General features: G+C 37.8%; 2 long non-coding RNA genes across 3 annotated transcripts; one reads left to right on the top strand and one right to left on the bottom strand.

The window, feature by feature from the left end:
- Positions 1-3,547: 3,547 nt before the first annotated feature.
- On the bottom strand, positions 3,548-4,918 carry LOC137089740 (uncharacterized). The gene is made up of 3 exons (XR_010907778.1): positions 4,809-4,918; positions 4,118-4,225; positions 3,548-4,008 (listed from the first exon to the last, which is right to left on the bottom strand). It is a non-coding gene; the product is annotated as an uncharacterized lncRNA (long non-coding RNA).
- An 867-nt stretch (positions 4,919-5,785) lies between these two features.
- On the top strand, positions 5,786-6,986 carry LOC137089739 (uncharacterized). 2 transcript variants are annotated; one of them, XR_010907777.1, is made up of 4 exons: positions 5,786-5,913; positions 6,028-6,115; positions 6,229-6,346; positions 6,641-6,986. It is a non-coding gene; the product is annotated as an uncharacterized lncRNA (long non-coding RNA). The 2 variants fall into 2 exon arrangements; XR_010907776.1 differs by having other exon boundaries at positions 6,229-6,986.
- The last annotated feature ends 6,811 nt before the right edge of the window (positions 6,987-13,797 follow it).

The raw sequence follows: 13,797 nt of genomic DNA on the forward strand, positions 1-13,797 counted from the left end.
ACTCCCGTCCATCACTGCTCACACAGATCCTCTCTGCTGTTTATCACCAACACGTGCTGCTGTATTTTAAGAAGAGATTATCAAACAAATCATCCATTTTATGTTTCACAGAGTGTGTTGAATTATGGTAAAGATTACATCACACTGAGAAATGCCAGAAATGCCAAAGTCATGGGTTTTATTCCCAAGGGATGCATGAAATGATAACATATAGGTTAAAATTATATCAGGATGTGCACCAGTGAGTTAATGCATTACATTTAATATCCCTTAAAAGTGAAATGGCTGTGATTGATTAATTAAAAATAAAGGTCAATCATAAGTTCTCAATTTCACTAAAGAATGTTTTTATAACCGACAATTTTTCCACTTACCAGCCAGAACAGATCTGTATAATAGCTGGCAATAGAGTGCTAATGATACATTTTAATGATACAGGCCATCTCAGAAGATAGCATCACCCAAGTCACCACAAAAACTCGATTTGATTTTTTCATAGACTTTAGAATTATTGCAAAAAAGCTATAAGCTGGGATCAACAAAAGTTTTTGATACATACATGTTTTGTCCATCAAGATAATTTTCACAAATTAACACAACCTTTATGAATTTTGATGTCTAGAAATAAAAAGCTAACTTTAGGCTAATAATGAACTAATCCACGGATGCTCGACTTCAATGTCACCACCACCAAGCTTTTGAAAACTCTTTCATTCTGTATTAAAAAAGTATTTTCCCTGGAAGTGAGAGATTGTGATTATAATCACATCAAGGCTGTGAAAGTGGACTAGTGCGTATATGAGTTCAGTTCAGTACCTGTTCAGTGTGGTGATGATGTTTAAAATTCCAGACTTTTTAGCAACTTGTTAGCATTCGCCTTTTTAAAGAGTATTACTGTGTAGTGGTGTGTTTTATGTAGTGGAATAAACCATGAAAATATCTTGAGCTTGTGTTCACCACAGATGTTATTTTAACCATTTAAAATAAATATTTTAATTCATTTTAGGACAATGGAACCAGAAGTGCTAAAATGTTAACTTGGTTCCTTGCTTTGCCCTATACAGTATAAATCTACAGCACTCTAAATACAGTGCATTCAGAAAGTATTCACAGTGCTTCACTTTTTTCACATTTTGTTGTTACAGCCTTATTCCAAAATTAATTAAATTCTTTATTTTTTTATTTCTACAACTCTACAGACCATACTATGGGGGTAGATTTGTTGCGTTATTTCAAACAAATAGATTGTTATCCACAAATAAATGTAAAGAGATTCACAAAAATGTTATAAACTCACAAATAAATGGAATGAGATCAACAAATATATGCAGGAGTTTCACAAAAAAGAATAAGATTAACAAATAAATACAATGATATTTGTAAAAAATGCCCACACACGTTCCCTTTCAGTTGGTCACGTTCGACGTACGTTGGAACTGACTGACGAATTGGGATCTATTTTCGGAGACCAATCTACTTCGAATGTATAGAAACGAGCCATTGGCATGCGGTCCCCGCTCCGCCCGCAGTGCGGGTATAAATACACGAGTGTGACAGCGTGTTACAGTGAATTGCCGCCGGGTAGAAGCAACAGCTGTTTTCACAGCTTGCTGTGCGTTTCATTGAGTGCTCACAGCGGGCTTGCACATATGAACTGCTGTGAGCCGCGGTCACCTTCCATGTGAGCTTCAGCACTAATTGAGCTGTTTTCCTTTCTAAAAGAACAAGGTTTTGACGGTTCCTCAACGCCCCTGTCTGCCAGGCCGGCCTCTTCACTCCTTCAGGGAACAAGGGTTACATATGTAACGAGATGTTTTTGTCATAAACACAACTCTGCCTTGCATTAATTTGTGAATCATTTCCTGTAATTTTTTTGATGGCTTCCTCTGCATTAGTGGATCTATTCTTGCACATTTGTAAATCACAGCACAGCATGTGGATTTTGAAACATTTAGCATCTACACCAAACGGCAACCTCCCACAGTTTTTCTTGAAGCCAATACAGAGGTGACTTGAACTGCAATTCCTCGACTGGCCACTAGGGACACGCTCCAATAGGGAGCAGAATCTCATTGAACCTTATGTTAAAATGCCCAAATTTACAGCAGAAAAAAAACATATTTACAGCCTGGTACAAAATGTGGTTTTATCCGGGCATGACCGCAATGACGCATTGCCAAGATGACAAAGGCCAGCTTGTCTCTACTTTACGCTTCATAACAGCTTATCGGAATCCTATGGGTGACACTGCATGAAAACCCTGGAATACGGCATTATCCGGGCATGGTAAACTCCTGTGTAATTTGAGGTTTACCGGACGTATGTGGGAAAAAGCGGATCAGAGTAACACGGAACAGTATATTTCAAGATACACCCGGAAACCTCACATATGCGGACATATACAGGCATCCGTGGAATTTCACGGAAATATACAGCTGAAACACTGCTGGGTGCTAGGACTGGTGACTAGGTGTGAAGAAGGCCTTTCATATGTTAATGACACTAAGGTGTTGTCTGTTCTCAGAGGGAGGGGTGGCAGGGGAGGACTTCAGGATTGAGAATTATGACTCTTAATCAAAGTTTTTATAAAAACACTACAAAATAAACACCCCGAACATATAGTCACAAAAACAGAGTATTTAAATTAAGGAATTGAATGGAACAAATAAAGGAAAATTAACCAACCATTTTAGAATAACACACATTTATTGTGAAGTTTTACAAAATGCAGTTAATAACGATAAAATTTAATAAAAAGGAATGTACATTAATGTGAAATAATGAAAACATGGCTTTAAAAACACACAAAAAAAACATATGCTCAAAATAAAATTAAAGGAATAAAAAGAAGGTCGTTGGAAATCGCATGGGGCTAAATCTCAAACATTGTGCAAATTGGAATTATAGCATATACCTTTTCTTTTGTCTGACTTAACTGCACAATGAATGTACTTAGTACACATCTCCCTGCAATACGTTCCACAGGTAGGAAGGCTGCTGCACAATCAGTCTGTGTGCCATATATACAGGGTTCCCAAAGAAACATCTGTCTGGATGAGGGTGCAACCACGAAACCTTTGCAACAACATGGCGTATAGTACGTGTGTTAGTTTTTAACACTGATTATAAGAAATCTCTTAATGACTCCAGCACGCAGCTCTGCATTTGGGTCTAGGACTGGTTCGTCCAAGAATTTGTATTTCTCTCCATGCCTCTCTTTTTAAAAAACCCAGGTCTTTTTTACCAAGGTCTCTAATGACGGAGTTACTTTCTTGTAACAATAGGTTAGTTTGGGGTACAGATATTCCTTGCCATTGAAGCTTATCTTTTTGGACAGACAGCATATTCAGTGAAGTTGTCGTACTGGTATATTTTCTTAGTTAATATAAAGTCTTGGGAATCATACCAGCAAATTGCATCAATCAATCAACTTTATTTATATATAGTGCTTTTACAATGACGATTGTTTCAAATTAGCCTCACAGTGTCAAACGAGACAGTATTGCAACAAAATTTTAGTTGGCTGTACGGTCGACAATGTTGGCAGATCAATATTATGGTTTATAGAATTAAATAAGACCTAATTAATTCATTTTATTTGTATATTTAGTTGAATAACTTAGATCATAAATTTAGTGTTATAGTTTTAGTGTCCCCAACTGAGTAAACCAAAGGCCACAGTGGCAAACCCAGGAGACACCAATCAACACTGAGAATATTTCCAATGAGCCATCAGTTGTCTGAGGCATAGCAGCAGTGCAGTGATGGCATTTTTTGAAATGTTGAACAATGCTTGCCAGGTTAAAAGCATTATTGCTAATAGCTTTACAAGTAATAAAGCAGAGCTGTCTCTATTGCCATCATCTTCAGGTTTGTCATCTTTAAAATCCAAATGTTCACTGTGCTGACCATCTGTAAAGACATGTTGCTCTTCATGGTCACTGTCATCATCTGAAGACGTTTCACTGAGCTCCAAGGAAAGCCTGAGCAGCTCATTGCGTTCTTCTTCTTCAAAAAAAGACATTTGTTAGAGTTTTTTTTTTTTTAGAAAAAATTAATAGAAGTGTAACAATACACATCTGTCTGTGTGCATCAATTTAAATGTAAGGAGCCTTGCCTTCAGTGATGGATAAATCAAGAAGATCTGCCGAATCTTGGTTCTCATGTAAATGCTTGGTTTCTTCAAATATGCAGAAATCAACTTGCTCTTGGTCTCCAATGTCCTCTGTAACAATTAAAGAACAATACAACGATTTTAGCTACACGCAAATTTACATACACAAGCTAAATACAAAGATTTAGTTTAAACAGTGAAACCTCACAACACCAATTGATTAATGGCTGGAGCTATGCATTTGTCTAGCATTATCTTAAAGTTATTAGCTTTTTACTAAAATCCCTTAGAATCACATATCATGCACTTTACAGTACAGCATGTGTACAGGTCATGATGGGGCATAGAAATGTTAATGGGCAATTCATAATAGTTTATCCAAATAACTTTAGTTATTGTTATGAATGGCCCATCATGATTTAAATGTTCAGCAAATACAGCCATGACCAAATTTGTAATAAATAAAAGTTACAATGTATTAACAAGACTTATGCCTATACTGGAAAAAACACAAACTTACTACATTCTGAAAACAACCAAATCACTATTGTGTGTCAACTCTAACCAAAGCAGATCATAAACATCAGTGTAATGTTGCGCAACATCAGTAAATATATAAACCAAATGCTGATGATCACCATCTTATTTTACTTGTCATTTGGTTTTACATTAAAAAAAATGTTCAGTAACTTACCCAAATGAATACCAGCATCATCCCAGTCCACAGGTCTCATTTCGTCTGGATGAAGTTCATCACATGCTCTTCCAGCTCTGTGTTGTGATTTGTCTCAGCTGTCATCGCTCCATTGTGAAAAAAAAACTTTTTTTGTGAAGATAAAAATATGCATGTGAAACATTATCGTTGCAGTGGTCGCAAAACCTCTTTCACGCATTATTATCAACAGGTGGTTGTCCTTCCATGTTGATAGATAATTATGTCCAGCCAGCATTATATTTTTGCACCAAATTAAAGATACACCTGCGACGCGTCATACCGAGGGCGTGGTTTGAGTGGGGATTAGCAAGCAAACAACACGCGCCAAAGAGGGGGCGTTTTGAGGTTTGAAATCAACCACTCACAGTAAAGGTGGGGACGGAGGCGCACCCAATAGTAGTGTATTGTTTCATGCGCGCGAAAGTTGAAACCTCCGCATTGTTTCCGGAAGTACAGAGAACGGATTGTTGTTTTTTTGTGGTGTTTGGTTGAGATTTGGAATCGATCGTTTTCGACACATTTAATATGGAGAGTAAAAGGAACCTTAGTTTTTCTACTCCACTGAACAAAGGAGGACAAGCAGCCTCAAGCTCAAGCCCAGTTACTGTGAATGCCTTGATGAAGCAGCTGATCTCCGGCCAGAATGCTATAACGTTATCTCGTCAGCTTACTACTTTAATATCTGCACAGCATGAACAGGCTGATCTTCTCCAAGAGGCTCTCCAGCGTCTTTATTCTCTCGAGCAAAAGTATGAGCAGCACGGACTAACTTACAGGAAGAGCCTAACAACACTGAAAAGATTTAAAAGGGCACGTAACGTGAGGTAAGTTCAGTTATTGTTATATAATGTGCCTGTAAACCAAAGTTGGCTTACAATTAACGTTAGCCTAATAACGTTATGTGTTTTGTCTCCAGCGGTTACTTTGATGGCCATCTTATTCAAACTTGAAAATATTGTGGTTCTTGCAGATTGTGAATCCGTTTAAACGCATTTTAATTTCAAACTTTACAGGAATCTGTAAGGTGCCTTTGTGTGAAACCCAATTCAGAGAACAGCCCGCACAAATACGATCCACAAACTGGGTAAGACTGCTTATTGTATACTGTAAATGTTAGGTTAACCTACTTCTAACATCATATGGATTTGAAATGCCAAAACTGAATTTCATTAATTATAACTGCAACTTTTCCCCCCAGAATAGTCATCACACAACCTCGCTTTGACCATTTTCCTTTGAAGAATTAAGTACAACTTTTACAGATGTTGACCCTGAATGTGTAAAAGGTAATCTTAAAGATTGTATTATTTTTTTTAAAGTAATTTTATATTAATATTTACCATGTGTGCTTTGTTTTGCTTACTTTTATTGGTATTACAATTATTCATGATTTATTTAGCAGGTTGCAAGACATATTGAGACACCACGGAGGAAGTATTCTGTGGCTCAGCCTGAAAAGGCCCAAAAAAAGACACACTATGAAGAACATGGCAAAGAGCCGTCAAAGAAAGTGAAGGGTAAGTTAAGACACTTGCTAAGCATTTATTTTCTCTTTAGGAGATATGATTTTGTCAATATTGTGATTAAACTTATACATTAAACCCAATACTTTGATCAAATCTGAGTGTGACATAACCATACTCATTAGTGAATAATGCAAATTGCATGTAAACTGGAGTGAAGAGTTCTGCTTGTCATGTGAGCACCTTCCTGCGATTAAGACCTTACTCTTAGAATACATAGTTGCATTATTGTTGCACATGTAAACACAGTCTGTGTTTTAGTGGTTAAATTACTGTCATGTTTTGCAGTTGCTGGAGACCAGGTCCAGGGTTGTACAAGCTAACGCAGAAAGAGACCTGTGAGAGACCGCAACAATAGAGCAGATGTCTGATGAAGATGATGCTGTTGTTGATGGAAGGCCAGTGTGGATGGTGAGGTCTCCACCAAACCGAACCACGGTTGTCTGCGCTCTGCCAAGTGCCACGAACCAGACTAGAGGCTGACACGCTACACGTCACATCATCAGTGCATCATTATAATGTATTTTTACAATGCTCTTTGGAAATGTTTCCACTTATATATATTGTTTACTTAGAACATATATTATATGCATTTTTTTCTCTTATTCCTTTACATCGCCGTCCTTTAAATAGAATTTGCTCACTTTTTTTCCCCCATTCATTTTATAATATATGTTTACAATGCTCTTTGGGAGTTTTTTTTTTTTCACTTATTTTTATTGTTTACTTAGAACATTTATGTATATTATAACTTTTTTTATTATATAACTTTTTTATTTTAGATACACTGTGTATTTATTTCTTTATATCGCCAACTTTTAAATATGTTGTGTTAATTTTATTTTTCATGCCTTTTTTAGCCTTTCATTTTAACTTATGTTTATTTTATATAGTTATATTTATATTGTTTATTTGTTCCTTTTAAATGCCTTTATTTTTGTATTTTTTTTGTTCTTTACATTTTCATCCCTTTTAAATACATTTTGTTCACTTGTTTTTGTTTCTCCATTCTATTCTTTTGCTTGTTTAAAATGCTCTTGGTAATGTTTTATGTACATTAATAAATATTCCATATTTTCCTAAATTGTTTTTTGTGTGTATTTTTCCTTTGGGGGGAGAGGGGGGTGGGGTTTATGGTGTATGAACAGTATCTGCATAGCTGACCTATAACCAATCAAATCACTAAGCTATAAGGCCTTGGGTGGGCTAAGTTTTAAAAGTAACCAATAAAATCACTTTACTGGGTTTTCAATGTGCCCTGTCCTCCAATAGCAGTTTGGGTTTTGGGAGTGGTTTTAAAAGAACAACCAATCCAGTTTGAGTTGAAAGGCCAATAGGGGATGGGAGGCAAAGCTGCTCAGAGGTGTGAAAATGTCTCCTGAAAAAACCTGATGGGATTACTTGCCATGGCAACAAATGGCTGTAGCATGGAAGTATACGGCCACAACATACATCCGATTTGGTATCATTCCGGATGTATACGGATATATACCGGTCCATGGAATTTGACCTATCCGGCCAGTATACTCCCGGATTCTTCCGAATTTCAGCAGTGTATACAGGAGTATACGGGTCCGGATACACCTTTTTTCATGCAGTGTGACGTCATGGACACTATGTCCATATATTTTTTTTACAGTCTATGGTCTACACTCACACAAATCCACAAATAGGTAGACTCCCCCCACCGTCTACTTAAGCCAATCAGATAACGGCCCTATTGTGCTGACCAATCATAGCACATTCTCGCTCCAACCAATCATGTTTTGGTCAGAGTCATAGAGCTCTCAATAGTTCCGAACAGCTCCACGCTGGCAATATGTATGAATAGGATTAAACAGGATAGACAGCATTTTCACTGTATTTGCAGTGATTTCTGGCAAATATTAAAGGGGTGAGGAATTGAGAACGTCTCAGTTACATATGGTAACCCTCGTTCCCTGAAAGAGGGAACGGAGATGTACGTCAGACGTCACCGACAAATTGGGATCACTTCAGGAAGCCCCTATCAGCTTGGAGATAAAGAAAACGGGTCAATGGCCATTGGCGTGCGGGATTGCACTGCGGTTATTACCTCTGGTGTTACTGACTATGGAAGAGAGCACACGGGAAGCTACCTATCTAGCGAACTCTATACAATTTAGTGAACGTGTTAGGTGTCGCCCAGCCCACAGCTCTACAAATATCTGTCAGCGAGGCGCCACGAGCCAACACCCAGGAAGAAGCCACACCCCCCATGGAGTGGGCTTTAACTTCGAGCAGACAGGGCACGTCTTGTGATTCATACGCCAAGACGATGGCATCCACTATCCAGTTGGCCCTCCTCTGCTTGGAGACACCCTTTCCCTTCTGCTGTCCTCCGTAACAGACGAAGAGCAGCTCTGAGGTCCTAAAGCTTTGTGTTCTGTCCACGTAGGCCCACTCTTCCGAAGACAGCGCTCGCAGGCTCACCACCTGATCCCGGAAGGGAGTGGTGGGAACCTTGGGCACATATCCGGGCCGGGGTTTACGCGGTCAGGATTACATGAGAGTTACCGGGCTCGAACTCAGGGCATGATTCGTCAACCAAAAATGCCTGCAGGTCCCCTACCCTCTTGATGGAGGCCAATGCAGTCAGGAGTACTGTCTTCAGAGACAGAACTTTCAACTCAACTGACTGCAAAGGCTCAAAGGGAGCTCTCTGCAGTGGGGTAAGCACCTGAGTTAAGTCCCAAGAGGGTATAGAGGGAGGGTGAGGCGGATTTAGTCTCCTCGCCCCCCTCAGGAATCTGACGATCAGATTGTGCTTACCTAAGGACTTTCCATTTACTATGTCATGATTAGTGGAGATAGCTGCAGCATACACCTTAAGGGTGGAGGGAGACAGCCTTTGCTCCGACCCGTCTTGTAGGAAGGAAAGCACCGAACCGATCGTACACCTTCAGGGGTCTTCTCGGCGAGAAGAGCACCAGTCGACGAACAGGTTTCACTTCAATGCATAGATTCGATTCATAGAGGGAGCTCTAGCAGAAGTGATGGTGTCTACTACTGCCTGTGGTAGGCCACCTAGAACCATCCAGTGAACAGACATAGAGTTTTCAGAGGTCTGAACGCAGTTGCCAGAGGGTGCCCATCTCTGAGTCAGGAGGTCCTTCCTCAGAGGAATGGGCCAAGGAGGTTCTGTCGCGAGGAGCACTAGTCCGGGAACCAAGTCCTGAATGGCAATACGAAGCTACCAACAGGACTTGCTCCTCGTCTTCCCTGACTTTGCACAGAGTTTGTGTGAGAAGGCTCACTGGGGGAGCTCATTTGCGTAGGTCCTGGGGCGAGCTGTGCGCCAGTGCATCTATGCCTAAGGTACCTCCTATCAGGGAGTAGTACCACTGGCAATGGGTCATGTCCGGAGAGGCAAACAGGCCTATCTGCGCAATGGGACTCCACCCCATTTGAGATATTCAAGCCTAGACCTTAATACTGCAATGGTCATATTCCCGCAGTGGGAACACGAGTCATCCACAAAAGCCGCCTCAGCGTGCTGAACATCCAAACTTGAGACAGCGATCATGTCTGTCAACTGGGGACAGAAAACGACGACATCCAGAAACACACGGTTTGAATGACATCTTGAAATAGATGCAGGGTCAAACCGTGTTGCTCTTTTAGAAAGGAAAACTGCTCAATTAGTGCTGAAGCTCACAGGGAAGGTGACCGCGGCTCACAGCGGTTCATATATGCAAGCCCGCTGTGAGCACTCACTGGAACGCCAAGCGAGCTGTGAAAACAGCTGTTGTTTCTACCTGGCGGCAATTCACTGCAACACGCGTCACACCAACACGCCGTCACACCGCGCAGATGAAGCCGTTTCTGGAACCTTTCCTTGAGCAGACTCGTAAGTAAGCACTCAAATTAACACAAACAAAAGGCTGGTAACAGCAATGTTTGGCTCCGAAGTTGAAAGCGATATGCGGTACTTCCTCTTCCGTATTTATACCCGCGCTGCGGGCGGAGCGGGGACCGCATGCCAATGTTTATTGTATAGCTCGTTTCTATGCACTCGAATTAGATTGGTCTCCGAAAATAGATCCCAATTCGTCAATCTGTTCAACTGGACCGGCTGAAAGGGAACTAAATATAAAATAGCTATTTTTATTATTAAAAATTGGTTTACTGAACAAATTGTAATTGTCCTTGAATTTATTCAATTACAACTAAAAGTTTCTTAAAGAATTAAAAATATAATATAAAAAATATCTCTGCTAATGCTGTAAAGTGTAGACAATATAGGGAGGCCTTACTTGCTCTCGCGTTGTATGCAAGCATGTAAACTTCACATAAGGTCGTTTTTGCATTAACTTATTAATCTAACTATAAAATTATGTTCTTACTCCAATTCATTGTTGATATATAATAATTTATACACAGTGGAATTCATTTTCATGACAGATTTATTTAAACATTAAATACATTACTCCGATAAATTTAAATAATCAAGACATCACTAAGAGGTCAAGTAGAGTATAATAAATATATGGGCTAATATAGTGCATATATTTAATGAAAGAGTTGATCTCTCTAGTGAACTAACAGCTGTGGACACTGAAGCACTTCTTAGGTAAATATGATGCTACATTTCATTTTTCACAAACTGTTATTGACGTCTTTCTGCCGCTGAAACACAGATTGAATAAATACAGGACATGATAGTTTTAGTAAGTTGTAACATATCCTTAACATACCTTCTGATGTTAATTCATGTTTATTCTTTGACTATTACGAGATGCTTGAACTGACAGTTCAGGTATACAGTGATTTGTCACGTTACACTAAATAGCATCAAAATGGCTTTTATCACTTTAATTTAGGTAGCTTTCTATGAGGGAGATTGTGCATATAATCCTCATTGTCTTCCAGACTCTTTCTAAATGAATTTGTGTTTGTGTAAATAGTTTTTGGGGTTTTTCTTGTGCATCAACAAAAAGTTTTTTGTGTATTTGTTTTACAGATTGTTTTGTCAATAAATGTAGAGGGTTTAAATTTGGATGTTTATTATATGAGATTGCAGCTGTATTATTTGAAAAATGTAATTACAAATGTATTTAATTATATTATAGTGTACATAAATTATGTTAAAGTATATTTTAGTTCACAATAATTGCTCGTCACTATATTGAGCAGTGCACTTTAACTTTATTTTGAAGACACTAGAATCGAAGTACATATAAAGTTGTATTAAAGTCCCACTTAAGTGGTTTAAAAAAAATCAATCTTAATGGCAACTTATTCTATTTTATTTTTAAACTTAATATGTGATACATTTGAAACCAATTACATTTAATGTGTTTTAAGTGCGCCATTGCAAACATTGCATTTAATTCACACTTAAGTGTATTTATTATAAGTATATTATTTGTGTAATAAGTACACTTTATAAAAGTACACGAAAGTGCCCTTTTCAGACCCACTTTATATTAGGTGGCCTTAACTACTATGTACTAACATTGTAATTAATCATTTGAAACAATGCACTTATTGTGCACATACATGTTTTTACACTGTACTTACATTTAAAAAAATACCTGCAAGTAATTACGTCTGTAATTAATTTCTGTATCTACATTTGTAATTACACAGTTGTCACTTCCCTTACACATAACCATATCCTTAAACTTACCCACACCACCACACCTGTCCCTAACTCTACCCATATCCCACCTCAATATCAGCAAAAGTGCTTTGCAATACAATTTGAACACAGTAAGTACATTGTACCTATTTTTTGATGTAAGTACACAGTACTTAAAGCCACCTAATATAGGGCCGTTTACACTTTAGATTAGGGGATGAGGAAAGGGTTGTAAAAACCCTAATACGTGTACAGATAATTTGTAACGGGTGAGAAAGATCTACGAATGATGTGTAAGACATTTACAAGTGATGAATAGTCTACACTTTAGATTAGGAGATGCAGAAAGTGTTGTAAACGCCCTGTATACATCTACAGATAATGTGTAACTGGTAAGAAAGATGTACGAATGATGTGTAAGACATTCACAAGTGATGAATAGTCTACACTAGGTGTTGAACACTTTGCACTGTGTACTTTAATGCAAATGCTGACTGAGGGTATATAGTAGACAGCTGTCTTCTCTGACACACAAGCCCCTTTCACACTGCAATTCCGGCAAATGCACGGATAATGCGACCCGGCATTTGTTCCCGGGCCGCTAGATTTGGTCCATTCACACTGCCAGCGAAATGTTCGTGAATGTTCTGGCAATGTTCCGGGAATATTGCGGGTCCGACGTGCAGTGTGAAAGGGGCTTGTAGAGTCTTTAACGAGCACCTGATGTGAGCTTCACTGGAGGGTAAAACCAGTCCACATTATCACTAGACCCATCTGCACTATTGAGGAAAAGGATTTAACTTAACGCACTGCAATCCCCTTAGTTTAAGTCATTTAAAAATGTTTATTAATTTGACAACTAGTAATTTAGCATTCTTAAAAACAATTGCTTTAGCATAAATGCTTTTTTGTGTGTTAACAGACCAGCTTAAAACTTTAATGATGCATCAATAAATTATATATTCATTATTTACTAATGGCTTGATCATCATTTGTTCATGATTAACAACTGTTTATTGAGATAATAGTACACTGACATTTCAGTGATTAATAATATATTAACTAGTAAATTAATAACCATTTACTAAGGATCTGTTTGATTATTTGATTATTTTATATGCTATTTTTTAAAGATAACTTACGGCAAATTGTTAGCATATTACTTAATCATTACATATAGTCATGATTTGTAAATTATTTGTTTATCATTATCTAATAACTTAGAAATAATTTATAACCTAATCTACAAAACACAAAAAAGTAACAATTTATTAACATTTATGAAATGCATAGTCATGTTTTGTAAATTATTAGTTCATCATTAACTAATCAATTGTAAATTACTTAATTGTAAATTACTTATATGTAAAATAATTAGCAAATCATTCATTAATAATTTATTAATGCAGTCATGTTTCATAAATGATTAGTTAATCATTTACTAATCGCTTGCAAATAACTTTTTTTTGTAACGGAATTTACAAAACATAAATAAAATGTTAGCATATATCTTGATAATAATTTATGAATGTTTTGTAAATGATTAGTTCATCATTAGCTAACCACTTATAAACGACTTACAACTGAACGTTATTATAAAGTGTTACCTTCATTTCTTACCTCAGAATGGTTGTCCTGAAAATCCTTTGTATTTTTACACAGAGACTTACAACTGCTACTGTCACCTGAGGAAGATGGTGGAAACGAGAAAGAGTGATTTCACCCCAACTCTTTTTTCTTGGTTAAACTGATGGTTAAATCACTCCATAGTTCATTTTCACATAAACACACCCCTAAATGGCCTAAGTAGGCAGGTATTGGCCAGAATAAGCTGCACCGTGAC

This window comes from Pseudorasbora parva, chromosome 9, assembly GCF_024679245.1.
Source record: "Pseudorasbora parva isolate DD20220531a chromosome 9, ASM2467924v1, whole genome shotgun sequence".
Lineage (NCBI taxonomy): Eukaryota > Metazoa > Chordata > Actinopteri > Cypriniformes > Gobionidae > Pseudorasbora > Pseudorasbora parva.